Source organism: Mugil cephalus, chromosome 1 (assembly GCF_022458985.1).
Source record: "Mugil cephalus isolate CIBA_MC_2020 chromosome 1, CIBA_Mcephalus_1.1, whole genome shotgun sequence".
NCBI classification, from domain to species: Eukaryota; Metazoa; Chordata; class Actinopteri; order Mugiliformes; family Mugilidae; genus Mugil; species Mugil cephalus.
The window spans coordinates 7,571,339-7,585,058 of NC_061770.1; the positions used below are offsets into that span (position 1 = coordinate 7,571,339).

The 13,720-nt window shown below is 43.5% G+C and overlaps 1 long non-coding RNA gene across 1 annotated transcript; it reads right to left on the reverse strand.

Annotated features, from left to right (window-relative positions):
• Nucleotides 1–64: 64 nt before the first annotated feature.
• Nucleotides 65–10,845, reverse strand: LOC125004792. The gene is made up of 4 exons (XR_007112382.1): nt 10,640–10,845; nt 9,116–9,157; nt 8,705–8,835; nt 65–6,832 (listed from the first exon to the last, which is right to left on the reverse strand). It is a non-coding gene; the product is annotated as an uncharacterized LOC125004792 (long non-coding RNA).
• Nucleotides 10,846–13,720: the final 2,875 nt, after the last annotated feature.

Genomic DNA, 13,720 nt, shown 5'->3' on the forward strand with positions numbered 1-13,720 from the left:
ATAATAAGCATGTTCTAGCACAATGAGAGCGAACTGATGAATGGAGAAACGACATGTACTGCACTTAGGAGGAAAAATATTTAATGTTTGCCAAAATAATTTGATATACAGGAAATTGCAGTAATTCAAGTCTGCTTCTGTAAATTTAAATTGATAAACATGGACCGGCATTCAAAGCAAATCAGAAATAAAATGTAATTAAACAATCACGGAAACTGGCTGTGGGTCAAGACAAATCCAAATGTAACACGTCAAATACTGTATAATAATTATGTTACAGTGACACCTTGTGGATGCAACACTGCATCTTACCTTGATCAGGTTGGCAGACAAAAATATGGCTATACATTTACAGTATCTTACTACAGTGTTAAGGAGTTTAGATTCTTCATCCAAAACTTGTTTTTACATATATTAGTACAATGCAGGAAGAAATCTTGGACTTTTTTTGTACTGAATGCATGAGTTTGACTGTTTGATGGCGTAAAGTCCCAGATTGTCAGTCAGTAACATGAAGTGCGTGGCTCTGACTCTGAGCTGCAACATCCTCAAGGGGAGACGAGATCTGTCCTTCATTGTAACCGATTTCAAATGGTGCTAGAAACAGAAGCAGACTCTGAACACCAAAAGAAAACGGTCAACCTTGGAAAGAGGACAAAGAGCTTGAGCTTTTCAAAACATCAGTTGTGTGGTGATTCAGGGCAACGACTTTTTTTTTTATTTTTATTTTTTTAACCCATTTCTCTGTGGGGAGCTCACAGCTGCACAGTGCTCGTTGGTGAAACACACTTCCCGCCCCAAGAACACTGATTTCAAATGGTGCTAGATGGATGACAGTACTCTAAGCCACCATCTGAAACCAGCTTCCAAGGGGGGCATGTCTGATACGAAGGCAGTCTTCTGCACTGTAAAAGCGGGATCTAGAAAATGCTGGGAAATAAAATAAATATTAGCAGACGAATATACGTAGAATTAGCATTGGCGTACAAACACAGTGCTCCAACTGAAGTCCCATGCATTCTCCAAAGTAGGAAAAACGTCTTAAGTGCTCACGCTGAACTAAACGCTACACGTCAGAAAGTTATTTCTCGTTTCTTTTGATTTTACCACCTAAATTTGGGAGAGAACAGGAGCGTTAGTCAGACACATCCCCCGTGGAACAAGTTAGTAATTGTATGACAGTGTACAAACCTTCCATTGCATGCTGTGTTTGCGGATATGAATTATGCATTGACCGCCCACAATAATGTGACATTATCATGCGTGGCATTTAATCACAATGCAGCTTTGCACTGGTTGCTTCTTTAAGTGGGGAGAGTTGAGTGCGGTTAGATCTGCGGAGAGAATTAAGGGCATTGTCGTATTCAATCTTGGTTCATCTAGAGGCTTTAACTTCTGCAAACAGTTTTTTTCTTTTTTTTTTTTTTAACAATGCGTCACGTTCCTCCATCACACTAATATGCGCCAGTAACTCAGTACCAGGGTCAGTGAGCTTTAAATTACGTTATAAGTTGTTTTTTTTTTTTTTTTTTTTAAATGGGTCTAGATGAGGGTACAAGGCAGCCCAACAGAGGTCCGGAGACTCTAGTGGACCATGATGCATTCTGCGATGGTTCAGACTCAGGTTTGTGCCAACAAAGAAAGTTTGACTCCGTGGCCTGGTTCGGAAAGCAGATGAAGGCAGAGCGAGCGAGGGAGGGAGAGAGATGAAATGGAAAACCACTGCGAAAGCCCCAGAACACCTCTACGTCTAAATCTATTCCTCTGTAACACGCCCACGCGACCGAGCCGATACTCGATCCAAACGTTGTGGATGCGTGAAGGGCCGAGGCAGAACAGACACACACGAAAGGCTGCCTCTGTGCTGCGTATCTTTAGCGTGCTGGCTCACCTGCGACGCTGTGTGCCAAGGTTGAGTCGCCTTCTCTCTGTTGCCCCGGTTAAATAGAGAGGATGATGGTGCGCTTATCTCACCAGCCGCTACGAGGGAAAAGAGGGGAAGTGGCAGTCAATAGCTGGCAGTGAGAGGCATGACGCAGAAAGGCAGCTACAATGCCCTGAGAGGGTGGGGCAAGGACAGGTAGTGGCCAGTTCGCCGACTTGTTGCCAAGTGCTTCAAGAAAGTAGAAAACTACCCAACCATTTCTAATATCCTTGTTCTTCCTCGCTCGCTGCTTTTGCTCTAAGCCGCACGTGAAGGGGCCGCTGACGATTCATTGTCTTGCTCCGAAACCTTCGAGAGCCCACCCACACACAGTCTGCCTTTATTAATTCATGTTTACAGTGACAACTCCCACAAATAACGCTGTAATAAAACCCATTACAGCCGAATCAGGGAAGCCTCGCCCCAGCCTGAAAACATCAGATATGATTTACTTTGATTTTCACAATAAGAGGAAGGGCACAACCCCCACAGCGTTTACCATCAGGCTTCAGATGGACCGTTTGAAGACACCTTTTAATTTTATTTTTTGTGTGTGTGTGTGTGTGTGTGTGCGCGTGTGCGTGTGAGGGAGTGTGTTTGCATGGTAGCCACAGTGACGGCTCTGATCGCAGGGCCTGCCTGTCTGTCCGTAGGTGTCTGGTTCCTTCTCCTGGCTGGCTCAACCCAGCCCCGTCAGTTTTCTTTTTCGGGTTGTTTGTTGCTTGTGTGCCACTGGACCTGTTGTGTAATGCTTATAAAAGATTTAAAGGGACAGGCAGCGTTCAGAGAGCGATCAACAACAGATTCACGATGGGACTGTGAAGCACCACTTGGAAAACCCTCGGCCGCAAGGGTCAGGGTTATCGCTCCTTACTCGCAGAGAAATAAGAACACAGTACCTACAGAACACTGCTGGACAGCAAACCGCAGCAAAATGTGCATGAAAGGCACTGTGGCAGCTTAGAGTTGAAGTTTTCAGCGGGATAACGAAATACTACGAAGTTAAAATTTAGCTTACCGTCACAATAAGAAATAAAAACATGAATCAGTTGTTCGATTGCTACTAAAATAGTTAACTTTTGTGGCATTTCATGCCTCATGTTGATGCATAGCCCACACCTACCAACGACTAACTGTAGCGCCCCTCCCCATGACTGAAGGTGCACAAGCTGCAGTGTTAAAGCTACAATCATTGTTACAATAATCTTAAAAGGGGGCGAATATGTTTTTTTTTTTTTTTTTTTTTTTTTTTAAAAGGCAGTGGAGGTATAAAGTATGTTATACCGTCAGCACATTGAGCAGAGAGAGAGAGAGAGCGAAAGAGGCAGAGAGGTGCTGACTGTAGAAGCTGGAGCTGCAATGCAGACCACAGGAAGCCACACATGCTCTTGCATCATCTCACAAATGTAGCATCTTTAAGCCAGAAGAACGAGAAAACTTGCCTCCTTCGACGGCGTGAATCAGGCCGGGACGCCACGCAGGACGATGCTGAGATACGTACAGTTCAGAGTGGACGGGAAGGCCTGAGTTTATTTTATGGACTTCAGAGTTTCCTGTAATTTTCTTAAAAAGGAAAGGCACTGATGCGTCACTCTATTTTCGAAGGAGGGCTCCAGGAAGTGGCTACGTAATGTGGTATGAATAACTGGGAAAACTGATAACTCATAATTCTACTGGAGCACAAGTTCATTAACTGAGATTAAACGCTCTTCTGGCCTGTGCACAGCAGGTCATACAGACAAGTATTTACGGCTATGGATCTCAGAGTCGTTAAGATGTTAACATGTCTTTTACTGAAACTCCTCTGAACGTCTTAAAAATACAAGTACAGTATGCGAATATGCGAGTGCAGCTCATACAGTTGTTAGAAACTGACAGTACCTGTAAAGCACCGCGTCACCAAGCACTGAGATCAGTCCACTGCGTCATAAGATGCAGGGATGGTCAGAAACCGGCTCGACAGCAACTCTGATAATCACTTCTCAGAATAACAACACATCTTTTCCTCTCACACATACCTGAAAACTATCTGATTCATCACTTCACAGCTTTCTAGAGCCACGCAGAAAATATTTGTACAAAAAAAAAAAAAATCCACATCTAACTTTTCAACAGATAGCCAGCAGTAAACAAGTCGAGCCATGTAAACATGCGACCGTAGCGTAAGAGAGCGATGCTTCTCGGCCAATCGGATGCTGAACAGGAGCTGCCTGCCTGCCTGCTTGCTCGCTTTCAGCCAATGAAGTGCCGCTGCGCAGCTTGTGGCGCTGGGGGAGCTCCTCCCATCCAATGAAAATCCAGTTTTGGCACGACGGCCTGTGATGCAGCAGCTTTAGGAAGTCCAGTTCATGTGAACTGGAGAGAAGCGAAAGCAGAGTCACCAAGAGAACAAACAACTTCCCCCCTCTCTCTATCCATCTCTCTCTCTTTTGTCTCAGGTTCGCTGTCCTCTCTTTCTCGCTCCCTCTGATCCAGAGCCATGACATTTAGCCCCTTCAGCCTGTCCCTTCTGCAGGGCCGAGAGAGATAGGCAGATAAACAGAAGGAGAGATGCAAGCTGTGTACTGGTTGAGGAGAAGTCCAGCCCAGAAGTGACTGCGTCATCATCTGTGTCTCTCCTAACTACGCAGAAACAAATGTGTCTTGGGAAAGGTTTTGCCAAATCCCAGTGGCCCTGGAGGGTGAAAACAAATCACATGACAAAAGTGCCACTTGCCACGGACTGACATCCGATGGCAAAATGCAGCTGGATTCCAAGTAGTCTCCACCTTCATACATGCCTGCGTTTCCCTCTAGATGCTCACCCTTTACTCCAACAAGAGCTAACCGCCCCCCCCCCTCCCAAAAAAAAGTAGGCCATTCAACAGTTTGAACACAGATACATATACACACGCATTTGTTGTGACACAATTGTCGGAGGCGAATAACAAATTAAATCTGTAATTTCATCTGATTTGCTGCGCCGTCCACCTGACACACACCATATGACGGTGTTTTAAACAACTCTGTTTCAGAATAAGCCTCGTGGCGACGCCACTCATGGCCGTATACGTCTGCTTGCGCCAATGCAATCTTCCGTATACCACGAGATGCTGCTGGCACAAAGGAGGAAAAAAAAAAAAAAAGAAGAAGAAAGAAAGACGCGATGTGCGAATACCTCGGTAATTCTCGGCCACTCATTCCAGACTGAGCTTCGCAGTGATATTAAGAGTCCTCCAGAATATTCTTTTGTTAACCCCTTTGTCGCACCTCTGCCCACTCAACGCACGCCTTTACCACGACCATCAAAACAAGACCTAGTGGAACTGTGTCACATCTTCAGCATCCATGTTGGAACTCGGGCAGCAGCTCACAGGAACTACACGGCACACACGCACACATACACACACACACGTATATAGCAGCGACAGGCAGAGCACATCAAAACTACCAAAGAGGAAGAGGAAGAGGAGGAGGAGGAAGCCGAGCTTGTCCGAAACCAGCGCCGTCCACTCCAGGTGGAGGACGACTGACGATGACTCTGGGCTTCTGTTATCTCAGCTTCTGTTTCTCCCGACATGAAAAAGTGACGTAGCAACTAATCCGAAAACCTCTCTCCCTCTCTCTGCCTCACACACTCTCTGACTTGCTCTCCCTCCCTCCCCTTGTATCTCCCTTTCTCCTCCTTTCTGCTTGACTCTGAAACACGCGCACTCTTTCTTCCCATCTTGTTGCAACAGCAGAACTGCTATTAGGTTGCTACTTCCAGCTGGACACATATACACAGATCAGACCCCACAGCAGTGCACGTGGACGTGCGCGGCCCCGCACACACACGCACAGCTGTGCACGCGCGCGCACACTCACGCTATTCCCCTTCCTGAGTGTGACGCAGCACTTAATTCTCTGTGCTTTTATGCCACTGTTGTGGCTACACAACGCAGCTCCTTGATCAAGCTGAGGCAGAAACACACTTGCTAGCTGCCACAGAAGGCAAGTGAGCATGAGCAGACCGCAGTTAAAGGGGCCCTACCACCACGGCAGCCTGTCCCCAACTTTGTGACGTTGCTGTGTCCCAATTTTCCCCTATGTCCCCTTATAATTGGGTCTCTCCCTCGCCGCTGCCCTGCTCTCTGGCGCTCTCCTCTCTGCTCTCGGCTAGAGGCACACTCCTCCGGCTCCTCTGTTTGTGAAGCTGAGCTGACTGAGACTCCTCGATCACCTGACATCCCACTGGTTTTAAAGGCACATCACCAGCGTGTGTATCAGTTGCATAAGCCTTCGTATGGCGTTTTAATGCTGCCTAACGAGGAAATCCACTTCCTCCCGACTCTGTACCGAGTAGATTATTTACACTGTGCTCGGGTTTACGCCGGCGTTTGATTTATTTATTTATTTTTTAAAAAAACTCACATCGATACAGTGATTTATGACGCAGAAATCACGCTGCTCCAGATTCAGCGCCACTGCATTTTAACTCCGGAGCGGAGCGAGATAAAAATGGATATAGTGTGAACTTATTAACCATTGCAGCCTCTCTCTTGAATATCACGTACAGGCCCACCACATGTACTTCCCTTTTTCAATTTGGCCTTCCTCTGCCCTAAAGGAAACACAGAACACTGCCTTATCCAGTGCTTCTATTCAAATTCACACCGTTGCCCGATAAAGACAATGAGCACTACTGTGAAAAAAAAGAAACGCTGTGAAAATAATGCGGCATGATTTAATGTCCATGCAAAGTTCCTGTGGTCGATACAAACCAGGGACGTAGCTGTATCTTTAAAAGGACTGTCTTATAAATAGTCTGTTTTCGTTCAGTCAAACATTAGCAGAGTTTATTTTAAGAATCCGGGTTACTGTTTATCTGATTATTCACATACCTTGATCAGATGTTTCTTCAATTCTAATGGAAACGAGACAGAGGCCCTGTGGGAAGACAAGAGGACAAAAAGAGTTATTAAAGTGATCTAGATTGAAAGCTTATGGTAGACGCTTCAGCTGAGCTGTTAAATAATAGTAGAAAGTTAAACACCATGGGCTGTGGCAAGACAACAGGAGGACTAAACTGTATTATTCTGAACAAAGTTTAAATCAGGACAGATTCACTATGAGTAATTTCTCAAAATCAAATGTACATAATTACTCTGAGGAAAGGTTTGTCTAATAAACAATATCACAAACTCTGCAAAGAACAATACAAATTGTGTCCAACGGGGCTGCAGGCAGAACAAGGATGGTTCTGTCTCTTTGATGAGCTTGTCTCTTCTCAACAAAGATGTCCCTATTAGGTTTGTCTACATGTCTGAAGAATAAAGTCCTCTTTATACGCTACACTCAAACTAAAGCTTTGTCTCAGCCAACAAAAGGTAAACAAGGTTTCTGTCTTTGCGTCTGTTCACCACAACACATATTTATTAGTGAGACAACGTTCTCATACTCCAGCGGACTTCATGAATAATTAATCCTTTCTATTAATTAGTAGAATACTTCCACGAGGGACAGGCTTTAGTCCAAAAATCCTGCATCGAGGTTTGAGAACATTTTCTGTGTTGTGTTCTGTGTGGTTTCACTTATCGCCTCTTAAGACTCATATTTTTTTTTTTTGTGCTTGGTTGCCTCCCCTGTTTTGACATCTTAAATTTCCCATTATTCCCCAGCTAAAAGGCTGTGAATCTTTCTTCCCTAAAGCACTTGTAGCTCGTGATGTCCTAATTCCCCTGTGGAGCCCGAGAACATGAAGCCCCACAGCTTCACCTGACGTGACTGCGAAAGGAGAGCGTTGCTAGAAGAATCCGCTTTCAGCCTTGAGCAGTATGGGAAATGTAAAGGGATCTGAGGGATCAAAGCATGTTTGCTCTGTGCAGACTGCTAGATGACGTGGCTATTGATCTGAGGAGCGAGGGCTATCTGCTCCTCCCGGATAAAGATGTCCTCAGTCTATCAGTGCAACTTACGGTATGCGCGATACCGTAAGGAATACGAGTGCTTGCTAAGGAGATCTGATAATTATATTTTAAGACTAATTAAATGTATCTGGTTTGGTAATTGTTTCTATTTTGTGCCCAAATATCATATTTATTATGATTATGATATTATTTACTGAACTGAATGCTTTGACATTCTGCGCTGGTTTTATTAAATCCTTAACTGATCATCCAAAAGGCGCTGAATAAAGGCAACTGGACTTAAGTAAAATTTCTTCAAGATGTTTCGCCACTCATCCGAGTAGCTTCTTCAGTTCCAGAACTGTGGCTTCTTCAGTTCTGGAACTGAAGAAGCTACTCGGATGAGTGCCGAAATGTCTCAAAGAAATTCTACAAGTAAAGTTACTTTATACAACAACTTTTGGACTACCATGACCTGGGTGACTGTGAACCTTCACAGACATATCCCTATGTGATCATTTCATATATTCCAGCATTGTTGATAACTGGGAAATTCCCGATGGTTCCCTGCGTACTGCAACCTGTAGCCTGAGCTGAGATTATTAGTTTTGTTTTGCTGTGATCTTGGTTTGTGTTTATAGTGACTGAGACATGCTGCAGCTTTAAAGATACATCCTTCCCGTCTGCTATTTATGCCCCTCATCCAGTGGGCAGTGTGTTAATTTTAGCCGTGTCATCTATCAGCCATGCCTGTTCCACTTCCTAAACCTTAATCTCTCCTTTGGAAAGGTGCCCAGTCAGCTCCATTGATATTTGTTTTTGGCTGTAATGGGAACAATGGGTGGAGATCCTTAATGCCCCGAAGCATACACTTCTGTTAACAATAAACAGTGTAATGTTTTTCAGTTATTACCTGGTTTGCAGTTACCGCTCACAACCATTACTCAAGCATCACGCTCTGTGTGATGAAGGAGAAGTCCGGCAGAGCTTTACCTGCAGCGTGGTCCTGAGAAAATCGGCCTTTGTCATTTCTCCACAGGCACACTGCAATAAATTAAGACGAAGCAGCGTTTGACAAAACTGTTGAATAATTTGATACAGCGAAACTACAGTTTCGCTGTATCGAGTTTCATAATTATTTGATTATGACTACCAAACACTGGCATACTTTGCATTTAAACACAGCTGGTCAACTCTTACTCAGCTATGTATTTTTTTTAATTTTTTTTTACAATAACTGATAGAAACAGTGTGCTGCTTCACTTTGGTACTGTTTGTTCCACAGTAGATACTGCTGACTGTGTTCGGGCGTTATGGTTCTTACCTTTCATGGGAACTTGAAATCGATGCCGACTGTAATTTCCATCTGTTGAAAGAAGAATAGAAATATTCATTTCAAATGCAAGTGATTTTAAGTTCTAAAGTTAGCTCTGCTGTCTCCTTGAATTCTTTCACGCATCTTCTTTAGAGGCCATTCTATTGAATCAACTAACTGTTGCCCTGAATGAGTCATGAAATTAAATGGTAAACCGACTGCAGGAAATGTTGTTCTTGGACGCACTCGTCGTTCTGTCAACAAAATGACTGAGCACACAAAAAATACATTTGGCCGCTCTTATTTGTGCAAGTGAGCCCAATTGTCAGACTCCACAATAAGACAATAAGATAAGTCTCCAACTTCCTTGGTGGTGCACAAGCTCTTGTAATAAGCCTGCACAAATGCGCCATCCTGTGTTAGAGGAGAGTATTGCTTACTGAGGGTTTGTTTACATCAGGAATAAAAAGTGCGTATGACATAGAAACCTCTGGATGGATGGAGCTGAGTCAAGGTGCTGGCACAACAGGCACGCACTTTAGATTTACACAAAGAAAGCAAGGAAAAATCATTAATATTAAATAATAATAATCTGAATGAAAGGTCTATTTCTGTAAATCAACAATTGGCTTACATGGTTTCAACTTTAAGCAAAGACATATAAATAGACTAATTTTACCCCCCTTTTTTATACAGTTCCAGTTTGAATACAGTCTTTTCAGCTGGAAACTTAACAATACGCACACAATGACACACTCTGACAGGTGTAATAGTAACATAATAACAAAGTCAGAGGAATACCGGATACTTTAGCATTTTGTAAAAGTAGCAACTATATAGCTTTCCCTTTAGGAATTAAACGTTCTGACAGTATACCCGTTTTACAAATGAATTAACCTTCATTTAAACTTGCTATTAAATCACACACCTGACACTACAAGATAGACTGACCATATTAAATCCCTGCGCATCTTATCACAAAGTAAAAACGTATGCCGCCACAGACAATAACAACATCTAAGCCATAAATGAAATGACTACGCAGTACCGCATGGATGCACACTCCACTCACTCCTGGGTTAAATTGAAGTGCGCAACATCCTCCTGCAGCAAGCATCCATGCGCACCTCTCCATCCCACCCAGCTCCTCTGCCCTCTCACTGCCACCGCAGCGCACAGACATGTTTCACAGGAAAACAGCTGTGCGCAGAGGCTGTGCTTATTTCCGGGTAAGGTTGGGAAGCAACGTTGGAAACTGCGCACTGCATTAATAAAACCATATTAATGCGCAATTTTAGGAGGGTTTAACATAAACAGACATGTTAGCTGTTTGTTACATGTTTTATTTATTTATTAAACATTATATAAAGATCCTACTGGGAAGGAAAACACAAATGGAGGACGTTACTTAACCCAAAGCAGCGTACCGCCCACCATTTACGCACTATAACCTATATAATTACGTGATGATCCCAGATTAAGTCAGTAGATGTAAATAAGTTTTTCCTTCTCTTGGAAGATGAGCTTGCTTACCAACAGCGGCTACTTCGCAACGCCTCCAGACCGTCACCCTCACTTCTGCGTCCCCCGCTGCTGCACTCCTCCACTATCCTCCTGGTTGTTATTGAATCCAGAGTGGTCCCCTGCCCTGATGAAAACCCGAGCCCAGCGACATTTTCACAGCAACACAGTCGAGCCACGCCCACTAGCACACACCCCCGTTTCCTGATTGGACATCGATACGGAACGCGTCGACGGGATCACGTGCTTTTGACGCATGTTTACAAACAGGCGCAGGGAGAGAGAGAGAGAGAGAGAGAGAGAGAGAGAGAGAGAGAGAGAGAGAGAGAGAGAGAGAGTTCACGCGATAGAGCAAGTCTGTCGGGACACTTCCGGTTTGATTTTAAATCCCACGTATCCTCTCTTTTCGCAGCAGCAGAAACCACATTAAACCAAAAAACGAAAGGCAGTTTCAAACAGCGCAAACAAGGTAAGCCCCCAAGTACACAATCAGTAATTAAGCATTTAAACAGCACTCACTGAAATACTTGGAATTTCTAAATGTCAACTCCAGTGCGTTATTGTAGGGTTTAAGAAGACTTTCTACTCGTGTGGAATTTTTTAAAAAGAGAATAGGACATAAGGGCTGATACAGATACACATTATCACATTAGACAGCATTAGGCCACTTCTTCCTGGTACCCGATAAAGCAGTTATGCTCAGTTTATCTGATTGGCTGGCTGAAAACCACATGCTTCTTAGCCTCACTGAGAGGTACAGAGACGCAATTTAAAATGTGTATGAATGTTACCAAATATGGTTCCTTGACCCATAAAGGGTTAATTTGTGTATAGGAGCTCACCATCATGTTGGAGTCAGTCCACTGGAAGATCAATAACACATTTTGAGCTGTTGATTTTGTGATCCATGTCTGTTTCAATCCACTTTAGACTGAATGCAATCTGGATGTGTCACTTTGATATGAAAATGTATTTCTTTCTCATACAGTCAATGGATTTCTCTCATGTTTCATACATAATAGCATATTCAATAAATATAACATAAATAAATAACATAAATAAATAAATAAATAAACAATAAATATCTTGTGCTTTGATTATTATTATCAAGTTGTTTACATGTCCCCTATACTTATAGAATAAATTATACACATTTTAATAGTTCACCAATATCCTACTAACTCAAATCCTACAACTAATGAATGAAGCCCTTGCCACCTGATTTGCAAAATTGTGTTCTTATGAGGAATTTTATTCAGTGGGTAAATAAATACACTTAATTTAGTTGCAGGTTGAATAATTTTGAATGCAACTGTATATAAAATATATTTAATTAAGGTTTCTATAGTATCAGGTGTGCTCGAAACAGAGCACTTACCTGGACTGTTAACGGTGAAGTCTGAATGCATGTTAGAAATATGGCTAAGTCAAGAGAGTTGTCTAGAAAGGTCAGTGAAGAGATCATTGATTTGCAAAAAGCCAATCAAAGGGATTCACAAAGCTAGCAAAGGTACTGTATGTTCCTGGAGAAACAGTTGGAAGGTTTGCAAGTTTAAAGTTCAAGGAGCAGTGGCTACACTCCCCGGATGTGGCAGAAAGAGAAAGTTATCAACAGCTGCCTGCAGGGTCCACGAGCAGGCAGGTGGTCAAAAACCAGGCAATGAGGCTTCTGTTTCCACAGTAAGGTGAGTACTAAATGCTGAAGGGCTCCATGTTCGAACTCCAAGACGTACACCCGACACAAAATCACAAAGTCGTCTCCACTTTGTTCAAAACTATATAAATAAGCCAAAGAGGTTTTGGGATTCTGTTCTGTGGAGCAATGAAACAAAACTAGATTTTTTTGGGCCTGTAGATCAGCGATATGTCTGGAAGAGGAAGAATGAAGCACACCCTGCCTATGATGAAGCATGGTGGCAGCTCAGTGATGCTCTAGGGCTTGTGCATCATTGGACTTTCCAACTGGACAATGGTCCCAAGCATACCCCAAAGTTCACCAAGCCTTGGCTTCAGAAGAAGCCCTGGGAGATGTATGAGTGGCTATAATAGTCGCCTGACTTGAAACACTAAGGGCTAAGATTCCCCAGGAACGCTGCCAGAAGCTGGTGCTTGGCTAGGCATCACGTTTGCAGCAGGTCATAACAGCAGAAAGGTGTTCTACTGTGTACTAAAGATGCTTGTCATTAAGCGGTTGATTCTTTCTGAAGCCCCTTTCATATCAGATGAAAAATGTGGGTTGACCTGCGCTGACCCAGTTTTTTCATCCGATGTGAAAGGGTCGACCCAAGTTTTCGACCCTGGTCAAATCACCTGGCAATCAACCCGGGATTTTATCGGCTTGGCTTGGCTTGGCTCGGCTTCAATGTGAACAGGAATGCCGCGTCGACCTGCTAATTTACACGATGACGTTGATGTACTTGCCTGGCACATTCAGATTTTGTCACTGGACGGCCTGTCAGACTGTGTCATTATAAACTCAAGGGCAGTGGGCAGCTCAAAAACAGAGCAAAGTTTTGGTCTACTCCCATAAGAGACCGATCTCTGAAGAGATTTTGTCCATTTTTTTAATCAAACAAATAAAATGTGTTGTTACACGATCGTTAATGGAAGTGCATTGGTGAATTATCCCTACATCATGACTCAAATTGTCAAATTGCACCAATCAGGGAATGCATGCGCGACTGTGTTTATATACAGCTTATATAGCGATATGATACACTTCTTTTCATCGATCATTGCAGTGCACTGCCAAGACCTTGAGATCTCTGAGTTGCTCTGCATCCGTGGAGAAGAGGAATTCGGCGGCAGATATCGGGCACTGTGCAGGACGCAGGGATTTATCCAAATATCAGCAGCCTTTTGAAAGAGCGGGGATTTGACCGGTCCATTCTTCAGGTCATCAACAAACTGAAAGCATAAAAAAAATACACCATGCTGTCCATTGTTTACCTCATAGTGTAGTGCACCTAAATGTGTAATGATGACGTTGTCAACACAATGATGTATGAGACGGAGGACAAAACAGGCACGCAGCGGGAGGTCAGACTGCTGCTGATGTGATAACACACCAAAGGTGTGTGAAAATCTTGTGTC